We start from the raw sequence: 17,570 nt of genomic DNA on the forward strand, positions 1-17,570 counted from the left end.
AGGACAGTATCCAGCCCTTATTCCATACCATTTACGTCATGCCCGGCTCCTACACTTTTCAATACATTCCAATTATTCATTATTACTCTTCCTGTCTTTTAATATATAAACACAGATATCACTTTCTTAGTCCATGGGCCATCACTTTAAAATGTCTGTGTAGTCCATTCAGTCCATGACTCTGGGCTTCACCCATCATAGCAGCCTCTCAGGGCAGGGGAGATGGTATGTGGTGTTGGATTGTCATCTGGCACGGTCCATGTCCATGATCTGCAGGTCAAAGATGTCGGTCTCGAGGGAATTGTTGGGTGCAAGCTGCTGAAGCCAGTTCTGGTTCCATCACTGCTGCACGTTGCTTGGTTTCAGTGAAGCTCATTCTTCATCAGTCTGGGTGATTCTTACTGTAATACCATTGATATGGTAGATAGCAGCCATAGTAGTAATGTCATACTGTATTGTGTAACAATTAACATGATACAATTCAAATCATTGACTATTTTCACCCAAAATCAAGTCTCCTTGAGGTACACATCGGACTTCCCCATCCTTCCGCATTACCCACCAAGTGCATCCAGGTCCCTGGGCAAAGGCAATCCCACGAACGGGTTTGCCTTTGCCCAAGGCAGGAGTAACCCAGACTGTCTTCCCCAGCATATTTCTCACATGCACCACAGGGACTTTATCCTCTTCTAACAGCACGTAAAAGTTTTGATTGGGCAGGGCTGGCTCTATTAGTAGATCCCCTAGTGTTGACTAACCAGGTGGCTTTTGCTAAATGTTTATCCCAATGTTTGAATGTCCTGTCACCCATTGCTCTCAGTGTAGTCTTTAACAGTCCGTTGTATTGTTCAATTTTTCCGAAAGCTGGTGCATGATAGGGGATGTGATACACCCACTCAATGCCGTGCTCTTTGGCCCAGGTGTCTATGAGGTTGTTTCGGAAATGAGTCCCATTGTCCAACTCAATTCTTTCGGGGGTGCCATGTCGCCATAAGACTTGCTTTTCAACGCCCAGGATAGTGTTCCGGACGGTGGCATGGGGCACAGGGTATGTTTCCAGCCATCTGGTGGTTGCTTCCACCATGGTAAGCACATAGCGCTTCCCTTGGCGAGTTTGTGGAAGTGTGATATAGTCAATCTGCCAGGCCTCCCCGTACTTATATTTCAACCATCGTCCTTCATACCAGAGGGGCTTTAACCACTTGGCTTGTTTGATCGCAGCACATGTTTCACATTCATGGATAACTTGTGCAATAGCGCCCATGATCAGGTCCACCCCTCGATCCCGAGCCCATCTATATGTTGCATCTCTTCCCTGATGGCCTGAGGTGTCATGGGCCCACCGAGCTATAAATAATTCACCCTTATGTTGCCAGTCCAGGTCCACCCGAGCCACTTGAATCTTAGCAGCCTGATCCACCTCATGGTTGTTTTGATGTTCTTCGGTGGCCCGACTCTTGGGTACGTGAGCATCTACATGGCGTACTTTTATGACTAGATTCTCTAGTCGGGCAGCAATATCTTGCCACAATTCAGCAGCCCAGATGGGCTTGCCTCTGCGTTGCCACTTGCTCTGCTTCCATTGCTGTAGCCACCCCCATAGAGCATTTGCCACCATCCATGAGTCAGTATAAAGATAGAGTATTGGCCATTTTTCTCGTTCAGCAATATCTAAAGCCAGCTGGGTGGCTTTCACCTCTGCAAACTGACTTGATTCACCTTGTCCTTCAGCAGCTTCTGCGACTTGTCGTATAGGGCTCCATAGAGCAGCTTTCCACCTTCGATGTTTGCCTACAATACGACAGGACCCATCAGTAAACAGGGCATATTGCCTTTCGTTCTCTGGCAGTCCATTATATGGTGGAGCCTCTTCAGCACGCGCCACTTCCTCTTCCGGTGATATTCCAAAATCTTTGCCTTCTGGCCAATCCATGATCACTTCCAAGATTCCCGGGCGATTAAGATTTCCTGTTCGAGCCCGCTGTGTAATAAGCGTGGCCCACTTACTCCACGTAGCATCAGTCGCATGATGTGTAGAGGGGACCCTCCCTTTGAACATCCAGACCAGCATCGGCAGTCAGGGTGCCAGGAGGAGCTGTGCTTCAGTACCAACCACTTCTGAGGCAGCTCGAACTCCTTCATATGCTGCCAATATCTCCTTTTCAGTTGGAGTATAGCGGGACTCAGATCCCCTATATCCTCGACTCCAAAACCCTAGAGGTCAACCTCGAGTCTCTCCTGGTACCTTCTGCCAGAGACTCCAGGTAGGGCCATTCTCCCCGGTTGCCATGTAGAGCACATTTTTAACATCTTGTCCTGCCCGGACTGGCCTGAGGGCTACGGCATGAACTATCTCCTGTTTGATTTGTTCGAAGGTTTGTCATTGCTCAGGGCCCCATTTAAAATCGTTCTTCTTCCGGGTCACCTGATAAAGAGGGCTTACAATCAGACTGTAATTTGGAATATGCATTCTCCAGAAACCCACGACGCCCAGAAATGCGTGTGTTTCTTTTTTGCTAGTTGGTGGAGACATAGCTGTTATTTTGTGGATCACATCTGTTGGGATCTGTCGACATCCATCTTGCCATTTTATTCCTAAAAACTGGATCTCTTGTGCAGGTCCTTTGACTTTACTTTGTTTTATAGCAAAACCAGCTTTCAGAGGGATTTGAATTATTTTCTTCCTTTTCTCGAAAACTTCTTCTGCTGTGTTGCCCCATACGATGATGTCATCAATGTATTGCAGATGCTCTGGAGCTTCCCCCTGTTCCAGTGCAGTTTGTATCAGCCCATGGCAAATGGTAGGGCTGTGTTTCCACCCCTGGGGAAGTCGATTCCAGGTGTATTGGACACCCCTCCAAGTGAAAGCAAACTATGGCCTGCACTCTGCCGCCAAAGGGATCGAGAAAAATAGTTAGCAATATCAATGGTGGCGTACCACTTGGCTGCCTTTGACTCCAGTTCATATTGAAGTTCTAGCATGTCCGGCACGGCAGCGCTCAGTGGCGGCGTGACTTCATTCAGGCCACGATAGTCTACTGTCAGTCTCCACTCTCCATTAGACTTTCGCACTGACCCTATGGGGCTGTTAAAGGGTGAGCGAGTCTTGCTGATCACTCCTTGGCTCTCCAGCCGACGAATCAGCTCATGGATGGGAATCAGGGAGCCTCTGTTGGTGCGATATTGCCGCCGGTGCACTGTTGTGGTAGCGATCGGCACCTGTTGTTCTTTGACCCTGAGCAACCCCACCACAGAAGGGTCCTCTGAGAGACCAGGCAAGGTGGACAGCTGTTTAATTTCTTCCGTCTCCAAGGCAGCTATACCAAAAGCCCACCGGTACCCTTTTGGGTCCTTGAAATACTCTCTCCTGAGGTAGTCTATGCCCAGGATGCATGGAGCCTCTGGGCCAGTCACAATGGGGCGCTTCTGCCACTCATTCCCAGTTAGGCTCACTTCGGCCTCCAGCACAGTCAGCTGTTGGGATCCCCCTGTCACTCCAGAAATACAGATGGGTTCTGCCCCTATATGGCTTGATGGCATCAGGGTACATTGTGCACCGGTGTCCACTAAAGCCTTATATTCTTGTGGGTCTGATGTGCCAGGCCATCTAATCCACACAGTCCAATAAACTCGGTTGTCCCTCTCCTCCACCTGGCTGGAGGCAGAGCCCCTCTAGTCCTGCTCATAGTACTCGTTACCCACTTCTTGTAAATAGGAATTGGAAGTCCCTTCAAGAGGATCAGAGGTGAGATCAGCTCTTCTATTCTTTCTGGGAAGCTGCCCACTGGAAAGTGGAGTGACGATTTTTCTGGAGGAACTTGAACCCCCTTTTGTAATTGTTTTTCCTTGCAGCTCGTGTACTCGTGCCTCTAGGGTCGAGGTAGGTTTTCCATCCCACCTCCTCATGTCCTCTCTGTAGTCATGCAATTGAAACCATGGGGGGGCTCGCGGTGTGTATCCTCTATAACCTCTCTCTTGAACAGAAGAGCGCTTACTCCTAATGGCTGAGACACTGGTCCATATGGGTGGAGGGTAGGGCATATCCTCTTTGAATTGCCAGGCAGATCTCTGGGTGATATTCTTAAATTGCTTGCCAACCTTAGACAAAACCGAAACGATGTTCCCCAGAAGTAGCAATAAAGGTATTTGAACTACCCAAGGGTGTTCAAAATACTGAAAAATTATTGTGATGAAGGAGGAAACGTTATGATAGAGGGTAGCAAAGGTACCATTCTGCATTTCCTCCATAAAAAACCTTTCAGAGGCAGAAGTATAATTGCTAATCGTCTCCACAAGACTGTAGCCAAAATATAGTAACGGCTTTAGTACAGAGCTCAGATGATACCACATTAAGCTCAAGGTCAGTGCTCTAAAAAAAAACTCGCAGGCGAGTACAGCAGCCTGCAGAAACCAACACCGAACCTTAACATGTACAGCAAAGACGAGAGCATCATGCAAATCAAATAAACTGATATCGTGACCTGCAACCGTTATTATCTCAAGCCTCAAGTCCCACGTTGGGTGCCAAAAAGGACTGTCGTAGTTTAGCCCCTGCTGGCAACTAAGCACCACGCAGCCGCTCACTCACTCCCCCTCCCTCAGTGGGAAGGGGGAGAGAATTAGGAAAAAAACCTCATGGGTTGAGATAAACACGGTTTAATAGGACAGAAAGAAAGAAGGAAACAACAATGATAATACCAACAAAGGAATGTACAAGAACAAGTGATGCCCAATACAGCAATTGCTCACCACCCAGTGATCGACAGCCCGTCCCCGAGCAGCAATTTCCGCCCCCCAGCCAACTCCAGTTTACGTACTGGGCAGGACGTTGTATGCTAGGGAATATCTCTTTGGCCAGTCTGGGTCAGCTGTCCCGGCTGTGTCCCCTCCCAGCTCCCTGTGCACCCCCAGCCTCCTTGCTGGCAAGCCAGCACAAGAAGCTGGACTGTCCTCGACTGCTCAGCAGCAACCCAAAACACCAGCATGTTATCAACAGTTTCTCATCCCAAATCCAAAACACAGACTCACACTAGGTTCTGTGAAGAAAAACAGCTCTATCCTGGCTGAAACCAGGACAGTTGTAATCATCTTATTATAAATTACAGTTAAGCAGGATAGATTTTCACCATGAAAAGTATTAAGAGAAAAATTTCTCTAGTTTGACAATAATTTCCATGAAATAAAGTGAAGTATGTATGAAATTTTCAGAAAGTCTACTCTCTATGTACAATTGAATTATTTATATGGTGTATAATTAATACATTCAGTGATTTTGGTAAAGAGGCTTAGCTTTTAATCCTTCTTTAAAGATAAGAGATCACAGGAGTGAAATGCAAATTTGAGATCTTTTTTTATGTATTACAATAATTTCAAGCAATTTTCACTGTGGATGAGTATTAAAAAAAAAAAAAAAAGAAATCTAGAATTCCCATAGGCTAATGATTACATTATCAATGCAAGCAAATTCGTTAGCACAATGCTGAAGAATTAGGCATAACAGCAGTTCAGCACTGTCTGAATCCATGCTGTAGCAGATGAGAATGTGTTGAAATACCTTAATTTCCCATAGGTAATTTGGATATCTAATAGGTGCGGTAATCAAATGCTCTAAATCCATTTATTTAAGAAAAAATCTTCCCAGTTTCAGAGGCTGCAAAGGCCCCAAATACTCCTGAACTGTCAGTTTCATTACACAAAGTTGGAAAGAGTGAGAAAGAGACACAGATAGACAGACTCCAGAGTCTCTCATGGCCTGTGGCATCATATTCTGCATGCAAAGAAGACATCATGACTGTGTTCTGCAAAGTGTGTGGAGCTAGTGGCCATACACTGAGGTAAGGGATAAAAAAAGCCAGTGCCAGCGCAAATCCTGAGATCTGTGAGAGATGAGGTCTGACTGATTCATGTATTTCCACTGATACATTTACTCAAGTTTTAGAGTGGTGTGAAAATTTTAAACAATGTTACACATGAATTTTCCTTTGATGTACATGGCTCACTGTTGTTGAGGCTCACAATTAGCTTCATAGAGTAAATCAGTTTGTAGAAATAGTCAAGCTTCTCCGTGAATTAATGAAATCTGATTTCTTATTAATTCATTTACTACATTCTTCTACTTTACCTTATCATAATGAAGCATCTTTCTCCCAAGCTCCCTATAACGATATTCTTTTCAACTATTTCCCTTGACAAGTGTATCATCTAAACTATACATCCCTGCCCACCATCCCTTATGCAGGGGACCTGTTGATCACAAGTTATGCTGTTGCTGAGAGGATCCCTGTTAACTGCATGCTGCCTGGCGAGTAGGACAGCAAGTCAAAAAAGTAACTATTGTCTTACCCCGACCGGAGGGTGAACATGGCCCCTACTGTTCCTGTTAGCTGCAGATTTTCATTTAGGAGTTTAGGCTATGAAACCTCTGTATCTCTGTCAAATATAGATAAGGTTGGAAAATGGATGTAAAAGTTGTTTGGTAGGGATCAACAGACTAATGTGCAGATGTCTACAGCCTGTGTAGACATTACTTTCTTAGGAAATAGTTCTTAAAATGTCCTCAGGTTTTGACCGTCTTTAAAAACAAGTTTATGATTCTCCCCATGAAAAGTCTGGTTTAGTCTTGCATGAAATAGGAGAAAAGTCATAGGAAAAGTATCTGTTTTATGAGGTTTCCAAAGCTGTTCTCCAAACTCAAGAAGTTTTGTTTGGATAACCTCAGGTTGTTTGGATAACCCCAGGTGATCACTGGAACTTCAGTGAATTTGAAAGTTGCCCATCTTTGCAATATTTTCTATCTTTAATGAAGGTGGCAGCTAACAACCTTTTTTATACAAACTCTCCATAAATTTGACTTAATTAATAGTTGCTTTTTCCCATTATCATTTTAGTATAAGTAAGGCTGAGCAAGACACATTGTATATATTTGGTCAATACAGATCCACAACTACAGCCCATGTTTACCCCTTAACCTTTGTCATATACTAAAAAAATATTATGTGGCCTATTTTGTGTTCCTGTGACAATGCTTAATAGTATTATGTTTTGTGTAAGTTTCTGTGAAAAAAAGCCAGGCATATTATCATTGCAGCCAAGTTCTGAATGTCCCTGCTGAGCTTATATCCCACAGGTTAACATATAATTCATTTGATTTGACTATTGCAACCCTCATTCCATCAACCTATGAATGAGTCACTCAGTGGTTGTATGCCACTAATTAAGATACAGTGGAATGAAGTAAGAAGTTTAATAGCTGAAGGTAAAGGGAACAACGAAGATTCAGTCACATGATAGACTGTACTCAGTTTGCGTTAAGTTGTACATTATTAATATTTCTACTATCTAAAAGATATACTTGCAATACTAAATGTATCTACATAAAACAAAAATAATCTCAATACAAAAGCATAAAATTGTTGAGAACAATAAATGCATGAATTAGATGCACAGAGTTCACACTAACTAATATTTTCTTATCTGAAAATAATCTATACTACAGAAGAATTTTGTTTTACAATATGTAGGTGAAAAGTTACTATACTTTGTTATTCTAGAGAACATACCTTCCCAAAGACCTTGAATGAGAATCAAAAACAATCAGCTGTCCACATTTTTGGCAACATTTGTCTGAAGGGTGTTGAAACTTATTTTAATTTCATTTGAAAAGATTTTACATCCCCTCTGGTTACTTTCAGGTTGATACTCAAACTTAAGAATACAAAGGAAATCTAAGGACTGGACTGGAAATATTTATTAATTTTAGGTCAAAACACTGTGGATTTTATTCTGTCTTTTTGCTCATGCTCATGAAATTACACTTCGGGATCTAGAAAATGCAATAACTTTCTACAAAGCAAATCTCAGTCATTTGCTAAAAAGAGTCCTGTTTAATGACTAGCTGCATTAAACTAATTTTGGAGAATGTCCCAACCATGTCATTTTCATTCATTGCTTCTGTCTTTACAAAAGAATCTATCATGGCACTCTGAAAAAAACATTGTGAAAGCTTTTTCAATAATTCTGAAAATCAGAGAGAAAAATCATATATTCAGCCTTGTAAACACTGTTACTGTTAGACTACAGTATGTCCTGTTTTAACCACAGTAAATGATATTTTACTTTTCCTATTCATGTATTGCAAATAACTAAATCTTTCACAAATGCACAGCAGTAAGTAGCTGCATATTTCTGTTGAACTTCTGCCCTGTGCAGACCAAAGCCCATGACTTTTACTGGTACCCGCTCTTTACCTCCCTGTTTCAGCAAGGCTGCCAGATTCGTAGTTGATTCCAAGTGCAAGAAAACAAGTATCTGCTGTTCGAGATGACAGTGACTTCTGTCTGGTCCATTATAACATCATAAATTGTGTCTTCCTTAGGATGCCAGAAGAATGCCAATCATTATGAGAGCTGTTTTATTTCCATTGCTTTAGACAGCTGACTTAAGAAACAAGTCTCTCTTATGTAAAAGTAGTTCTGGACAGTAGAGTAACATAGTAAAATTAATGTAAATGGTTCTTTTTATCATAAGTTTCACTCAAATCTCAACACTACGAACCATTTTAAAAACTGACAGCTTGCAAACCAGGTGAATTGTGCTTGATAGTAGATTTTTAAATATATTCATGTAGCTTTGCCAATATGCTGGCCTTTAAAACTATCCTTTTGATTTTCCCCACTTCCTTCCATCTAGTCTTTAGCAATACCTAATACTCAAACTACGTTTAGTTCTATTTTAGAAAGACACCTGTGTGCTTTTGAGATGAAGAACTCTCATGAGTAACACAGGAGTGAAGTGCTGACAGACACCATCTTGTTAGATGTCATCTTGTCCATCTCCCTGGGCTGAGGTGTTATAACTACTTTTATGCTATTTGTCCAAACTGTATTTTAAAGTTTGTAGTATAAAAGATTTGATAAAGCAACTTGGTAACCTCTTTAGGCCCCTCACTACAGAAGGATGTTGAGGTGCTGGAGCGTGTCCAGAGAAGGGCAACGAAGCTGGTGAGGGGTCTGGAGCACAAGTCTTATGAGGAGCGGCTGAGGGAACTGGGGTTGTTTAGTCTGGAGAAGAGGAGGCTGAGGGGAGACCTTATCGCTCTCTACAACTACCTGAAAGGGGATTGTGGCGACGAGGGTGGTGGTCTCTTCTCCCAAGTAACTAGTGATAGGACAAGAGGAAATGGCCTCAAGTTGCACCAGGGGAGGTTTAGATTGGATATTAGGAAAAATTTCTTCACTGAGAGGGTGGTCAGGCGTTGGAACAGGCTGCCCAGGGAGGTGGTGGAGTCACCATCTCTGGAAGTGTTCAAAAAACATGTGGATGTGGCACTTCAGGACATGGTTTAGGGGACATGGTGGCGCTGGATTTATGGTTGGACTTGATGATCTTGAAGGTCCTTTCCAACCTTAGTGGTTCTGTGATTCTGTGATTCTGTGATTTCACTGGTTCACTAATTTTCTGATGAGAAAGGTTTTCTGGATATCAAATATAAATTATTTTGCTGAAAATGAAAAATGAAGATAAATTAGTAAGTGCTTGGCACAATCCCTAAAGATAATGTCTCCCTATTCTATCATCAAAGACATTAATGAAATGTTGACTAGAATAAAGGAAAGGATGGGCCTCTTTAGGGACCTCAACTTGAAATCCCACTTTACCAATGAACCAATCATATCTACTCTAAACTTAATATTATTTTTTTTTTCTTTTAGTTGTACACTTGCAGGATGGTAATTTCATACAAATACATTTCCCATTAGCTGTTTAAAAATATTACTAGTGAAAAAAGGCAGTTTTTATCACTTCTACGTCTTCCTTCGTATGCAGTACATTGTATATTAGTTACAGTGTCAAGAAACAAGAAATTGGTTTGACATGATTAGTTCTTCATATATTTCAGCTGTTGTTACCACCTAACTATCACACAGCAACTCTGAAATCAATTGTTAAGAATCCATTCTTCCCAAATAGAAAAGATTTTTAATTTTATTAAACAGGTTTTGCCAGATGTATATGTAAGAACACATCAGGGAATTTTATGGAAAATTTACACTGCATTACAGAATACAACCTTTTGGAAATATATTCTCGCTTAAAATTTGCATTATGTGGAACTACGTCATAGCGTACATAGAACATTGATAAAATAGGAGAAACTGGACTCTATTTGAATTTGCCATTGACTTCCCAGGTAGCAGGAGTGGGGCTTTAGTGTGTTAGGGTAGATGATTGAATTTCATAGACTGCTGTTTCACATGCTTGAGGACCAGTGTAAGATTTGAACATCCTTCATTCCCACTTTGAATTTCTGTGAAATCTTTTGCAATTCTAACAGGGAACATGTTTCTCCCACAGCATTTTGATCACTTGTGAGTATTTCAGCAAGGATTATGAAGATACAATACCAATAAAGACTAAAAATAATGGTCAACATTTCTTGAAATATGTAGTATTTCTTTCCTCATAATCTTTTTTTATTTTCTTCTCTCTCACTATGCATCTTAAAAAAGGCTTTTGCTTACTGCAGGGAAATAGTACAGTGTTCACCAAGTTCTATATATCTTGTTATCTGCACACTTATTGACGTGCTTGTCTTCTCTTCAGGCTCAAGGACATTCTCCCACTGTGTTCAAATGTCTTTCTGGTGGCTGATTACTTTGGCATTTTCCTATTCCATCTCTGGCTGGGTTTCAGTTTATGTTTTTGCAAGAATAAGTGAAGTTTCCATGAAGTTAAATGAGAAGAAACACAAATTAATGAATTGTTCAGCTTTGGCTTTGTGGTCATCCAGTTAAGCATTAAGATGCAAATGTCCAGAATTTGATGCAGAACATGATGCAAACAACTCTAGTGATTTGTCAGATACAGCACTGAATTATTTTTATCTTCTGTTTCTAATTTTGCAGCAGCTCTACATTTCCTATATTGTAACCTATATCATAAATAAAAGATATAAAGAAGGTATAGAAATGAGTTGGAAGAATCTGTTGCCTTAAATTCTCTTGTCAAGTTAGAATGATCTGTTAAGTTCTACTGCCAAGTTATAATGATTATCTGTAATCTTTGTTGGTTGATTTAAATCTGAATATTCACAGCCAGTAGTATGTTCCATAAGTCCCCAATCTAATAATTCTCAAGTTTTTTCTTGATTGTTTGCTCTCTGCCTGTAATTTATTTGCAGCTTTTATAGTAATTTATCTTGTACAAACCCAAACAAATCATGCCAACCATGGTGTTTGTAGACCAGAAAGTTTTCACATTTATTCTCTGTGTTGTCTTCAGCTATTAATTTCATTTGTTTGTTGTTATGTATATGCATACATATGTACACAACCACAAACATATTTCAAACATTTATTTCAGTTTTCCTGTGCTATGAAGGTACCCATACATATAGTTTTTCAAGGTGCTGATACGGTTTTCATCCACTGAGTATATGTTATCTCTTTCCAAACACAGTCTCAGTGAGATAAACATAGTTTCACACTCATAGTTTCTCTTTCCTGAGCTGCACTCAGTCCAAAACGGTCACTAGACACATCTCAAATTGATGTTCATTTTCAACCTTGATGTTTTGCAGTGTTGTTCATTTCATCAAGGTTGAAAAATAAAATTCATTACAGTTTTTTTACTTTTCTGATTACTTTTTTTGACTGATTGAAAATTATCTGCTAACTCAAGATTTAGTTAGGAAAGATGACATAAAGAGCCCCAACTACGAAAAATGCCCTCCTAGACTTGCTATTTGTGAACAGAGAAGGACTTATGGGGGATGTGATAGATAGTTGTCTTGGCTACAGTGATCATGAAATGGTTGAGTTTAACATTTTCAGCATAGTAAGACAGCAGAGTTGCTACCCTGGACTTCAGGAGAACAAACTTAAAGCTACTCAGGGAGTTATTTAGCAGAGTACCCTGGGAATCTGCTTTTGAGAGCTTAGAGGTCCATGAGTGTTGGCCAGTCTTTAAGAGCCACTTCTTAGAAGCACAGGAGCAGGCAATTCCTCTGTGTCGTATGTCAAGCAAGCAAGGCAGAAGACCAGCTTGGCAGAACATGGAGCTCAAGAGGAAAAAGAAACTGTATGACCTCTGGAAGCAAGTAAAAGTACAGAGCTGTGGTTCATTTGTGCAGGGAGAAGACATGAAAGTCCAAAGATCAGTTAGAGTTGAAATTGGCCAGTTTTGTTTCAGATAACAAGAAGGGCTTTTTAAAATATGTTAATAGTAAGAGAAAGCCTAAAGAAAACATTGGACTGATACTTGTTGAAGATGGTCATCTGACTAATAGGGATGAAGAAAAAGTGGAGGCATTCAGTGTGATTTTTGCCTCAGTCTTTAATAATACTCAGAGACCTTTGGCTGCCCAGTCCCCTGAGTTGGAGGGCCACAAGTATGGGAACAGTGATTTTCCATTTGAGGACACTGAAATTGTAAGAGACCAACCGTATGAGTTGACTGTTCACAAGTCCATGGGGCCTGATGGGATTCATCCCAGAGTACTGATGGAGCTAGCGGGTGTTATGGCAGGATGCCTCTCTATCATCTACCAAAGGTCTTGGGAGTCTGGTGAGGTTCCTGCTCAATGAACAAAAAGGGCATGAGGGAAGACCCAGGGAACTACAGATGTGTTAGTCTCACCTCAGTTCCTAGAAACATTATGGAGAAGATTATACTGGCTACTATTTAAAGGCATTTAAAGAATAATTGCAATCCTCAGACACAGTCAACACGGGTTCAGAAAAGGAAAGTCCCATTTAACTAATTTGATAATTCTTCTATGATAAGGTCACCCACCTAGTGGATGAAAAGAAGGCACTGGTTATAGTTTTTCTGGATTTTAGTAAGGTTTTTGATACTATCCCTCACAGCATCCTTTTGGACAAGTTGTGCAACTGTGGGATAAGTGGGTTCATGGTCTGCTGGGTGAAGAACTGGCTGAAGAGCAGAGCTCAAAAGGTTGTAGTGAGTGGGTCTACATCTGGCTGGCCACCAGTGGTGTTCATCAGGGTTCAATTCTGGGTCCAGTTCTGGTATATTTATCAATGATCTCGATAAAGGAGTTGAATGCACCATTAACAAGTTTGATGATGATACCAAAATGGGAGGTGCTGTTGACTCTTGAGGGACAGGAGGCCTTGCAGAGGGATCTAGATAGATTGGAGTATTGGGCAATCATTAATGACATGAAATTTAACAAGTCCTCCAAGTGCCAGATTCTGCACCTAGAACAGAGTAATTCCAGGCACAACTATAAACTGAGAGAGAAGCGACTGGAGAGCAGCCCTGGAGAAAGGAATCTGGGGATGTTGGCTGAAAAGTTTCCATATTTTGATCAAAATTTCAGAATCCGGAAAATGTAGAGCAGCCTTTGTTTATTTAGGCTTTTGCTCATGCTAAAAATAGTTTAATTTTGTGTGATTTAGTATTTTTACTCATTATAATCTCATTTTGTTGTTTTGCTATTAACATTGTAGACTCGTTTCAAGGATTCTCCTTAAGAAGTAATTTGGAACATGCAAATGATGCATCTGACTTTAGGCAAACAGATCATTATCCCTTTCCTTTTGAAGCATGAGTGACAAAGTCAGCAGGCTGGATCAAGCACTCAAATCATATAATAGTCAACCCATCTATGTTCAGACAGATCCTGTGGGTTTTCAAGCACTTTTCAAGGGGATATGGAAATCATTACATTGGGAAAGTGGTAGTTATCGCTGGTACTTTCACTTTGGATGTATGCTTTAATAGCAATTCTGTGCAAATTTTTTTGATTGTTTGACGCCTTAGAGGAAAAGGCTGTTTACATTTCTTTCCTCAACACAAAGATGGACAAATGATAGTGTGCTTTGCTGGTTTTAATCATAAATACAGAAATTTCATGGCTGTACACATTGACTAAAACTACTAAACTAAAATTACATAAATAAAGGAAAATGGAACTTACTTTCAACAGAAATTAAATCTGGAGACAGAATATATCCCAGGCTAAGGCATTGATAGAAACATGTGTTGAAATTTCACAATACAAATAATAACAGAAATGTAGTAATATCCTGTTCTTTTAGAGTACATGAAGAGGCTGTTACCATGAAAACACACTGTTGTGGCAGCTTTTTGTTTTGTTTTGTATTTTTTTAATCAAGAATGTGCATAGCTAGGTAACTTTCAATTCTTGTAAGAGAAATAAGACATTATGGCTTGGAAGTGTTGGCAAACAGGAAAATAGTTATTTGATCACTGATTGGCATGGTTATGTTTGGTATTCATGATGATTTCAGCAGCACTCCAGTGCAGGTAATCCCAGCAGTGACCATCATATAAATGTGCTGAGGTAGCAATGTAAGATCTGTTGATCCTGTCTTAGAGAGCTCTGTTAGATCTCCAACAGAACTAGTAGCATCAGATTTTAATGCAAGGTTTTATCTGTTTAATAGTAACTGTAACTTGGATCTACCATATACACTGCATTTGTGTGTACACCAAATAATATCACAGATTGGATTTGTACTAATTTAACCACTGTGTTTAGGGACTGCACTGATACATATGGCTTTCTTCATGCCTCTCATTCTCATCCATTCCTAATATCAATATGGTTTGCTGCTGTCTCATGGTGCAAAGTGATTATTCTGCAGTGAAGCTCCTGGATTTGATCTGAGATAGCTGTCTGCACACACCAGCGTTGTTTGTTACATAATTGGTTCAGCTATTGGCATTGTCTTTGAAAAGAAATGTGTTTTTATTTTCAAATGTGAGCTATTTTATAGAATCATTTTAGCATAAGCAAGATCTTTTTCTCTAAAACTGTCGGGAAAATATGTGAACACGAGAGAAAGAAATTGAATATATGGGATCATGTATGTATTTAAAATTAAGTCTAATTAACCCAGAGTGAGGCTGTATCAAAGACTGCATAAGCTAATGTCATTAATTTTCACATTTGTAAGAATTTGTCCATTATTTTATTTTTTTTAAAAAGGATACAGTCATTTATCCAAATATGAAGAGTCCTATTTAATGGGTTTAGTTCCTTATGAAGAGTACTTATGCCTTTGTTAATGTAAAAATTAAAACAGGGTAGTAGTTCTAAGAAGTTCCAGGAATGAGGTGGTTAAGGGATATATGATCTTTCATCTCTAAAGCCATAATTTTCCCTGGGTGCTAGAATCATCACCTGAAAGCCACCCACTAACTTCATGTCAGAATGGCACCATTTGTTCAGGACAGCTAACCAGTAACAAGTTCATGCTTTTTCACATTAAACTACTCTTTTTTTCTCCTGTTGCAACCTATGGTTGCTGTCAAAGGGTCATTTTATGAGAGTGGTCACTAGCGAAATGCTCTGTGCGCTATGGAGAACCTGAAAGAGCACAAATTCAGGGACAAGAGGAAATAATCTGGCAACTTGATGCAGCAGTAACTATAAGTATTTGAAAGATAACATAAGTTGAGTTATGATAGCTGACCTACAACACTTATGTAGCAAGATTAATGCTGGAAAAAGCTACAAAGGTAAGATCATATGGATACGAGATTCAAGGGAAAAATACTTAATATGCATTATGGGGAAAGAGGAAGTTTTCATGAGGGATTTGAAAAATGCATAATGTTTGCCTTGTATCAGAAATCCCTGTGTTGTATCCATTTGTACCTCCTCACATTTTCCAGTGTACCTTGCCAGCTCAACATATTATAAATTGTCCTAAGCAGCCTCCACAATTCCTCCATATAAATACCTCTGAGCCTTGCTGCAGTAGGTGGTGACCAGAGCTACTACAGAAGATAAAGTTTTACTCCATATGAAGAGCCAAGCCCCCAGGTAGTATTATAAAGAGCTCATCTAAATGCAATAAGGTCACTGTGATGGTCAAATCACTCAGGCTACAATTTTAAGCCAAAATTTTTAAGTCCATCTTCAAGCACCTCAAAAGTGTCATGAATTTACTCCAGCCTGTGATGTTTTCTTTCAGGATGAATGAAATGGAATATAAACACAACCTGGAGCTACTTTGGCTGCTTTGCTAGCAGAGTTTGTAGTCACCACTGACAGCAGCCTGGACCACATTACCCTATGTAGTCCCTTTGAGCTTGCAACCATAATTCTTCCCAAGGTGAGCTCTGGGCTGACAATGACAGACCACAATCACTGCTGAGACCATTCATCCCTTGAGCAACAAACTCTTAAGTCAGGCCTAGAGGATAGTCTCAGATAGCTATATGCTCAAGAAAATCTTGACAATTAGCAAGCTTCCAATGCCACATACTAAATAAGAAAAGCCAGATTTAGCCAGGACATATATATATCTCTCAAATCACTTCCCATTACCCCTCATGAGTCAGTATTGCCTTCAAGGTAATATAACTCACTGTCTTCTCTTCCCTGTTGATTAAAAAAAAATCTCTTCCTATGAGACACCTAATGGATGATGCCCTGAAACACATGCCTAAATAATTATCTGTCTAGGAGACTCTTTTATACAGTGAGTCATCATTCACTGTCACTATAAAGGACTGTTTTAATTTTGAGATCCTCATTAGAATTAAAATATCAAACAAAGTATAAGCCTCTGACAGCTAGATTCCACCAGAATTGCAGCAGTAATTCTGTAAAGCAAGGAGAAAACAAAAACAAGTTTTCTGAAACCACAAATCTAGAATAACCAACATTTTCAGCACAGAGCAAAGTCAAAGTTATAGGCACAGAGCATTTGAGTTCAACCCTCTTGGAGGAATTTTCTCTTACTAATTGTCTGTAGGCAGAAGAGACAAAGGTTGAGAAAGTCAAAGATGCAAAATATTGTACTCTAGTGTAAACTTCAACAGTACACCCAGGGAAGGAACAGAATGTAAGTTACTAGGTATAAAAAGCATTATTGTTGTTGAAGAGGAGATAGGTTTGGGATTACAGGAGCTCTTACAGGATACCTTAAGGGTTCCTGTGCAGACTAGCATGGAATAAAATAGGTGGAAAATAATCTAACACGGATGTTGAGTGATCCCTATCTTCCACGGACAGCTGAAGTCAGTTTCCCATACTCTTTCTTCTAACCATCTTTGTATTGGATGTCTTTTAGAAGACACAAATGTAGCAAGCTAAAATTAGAAAAATATCCCTTGCAACAAGCAAAAATTGAGCTCAGTATGAGATTAGAATCCAGAAGTCAAAGTTGGAGCATGGTGGAGGGAAGCAAGCTATAAACTCTTGAGGGATTTGAATCTCCATAGAAGAAAACTGCTATTTCTGCCTAATCCGAGTCATTAGGGAGCAATGCCTCATTAGTAGGATTTGTTTAAAGCATACATCAGAACAATTCTTTGAAAGCAAATCTTGCTTTTAACTCAAAAAAATTTTGAACTGGAAATGTATGCTGAAAAACTTTCACAGCACAAACCTCAGTCTGTAGATGAGAATAGTTCTTACTTAGTATAGTTAGATGAGTCAGGGCTTTTCCTCAGAATATAAAGGAGCAGTGCAGAGGAAGGTTAAGGTACAACTGAAGATGTTAAATGTGTGGGTTTCCTGCTTACACAGCAATCATGAAAAAGCAATTATGCCAGCATAGTTCTGAAAG

Source organism: Phaethon aethereus, assembly GCF_964289735.1.
Source record: "Phaethon aethereus genome assembly, chromosome: 10".
NCBI lineage: Eukaryota > Metazoa > Chordata > Aves > Phaethontiformes > Phaethontidae > Phaethon > Phaethon aethereus.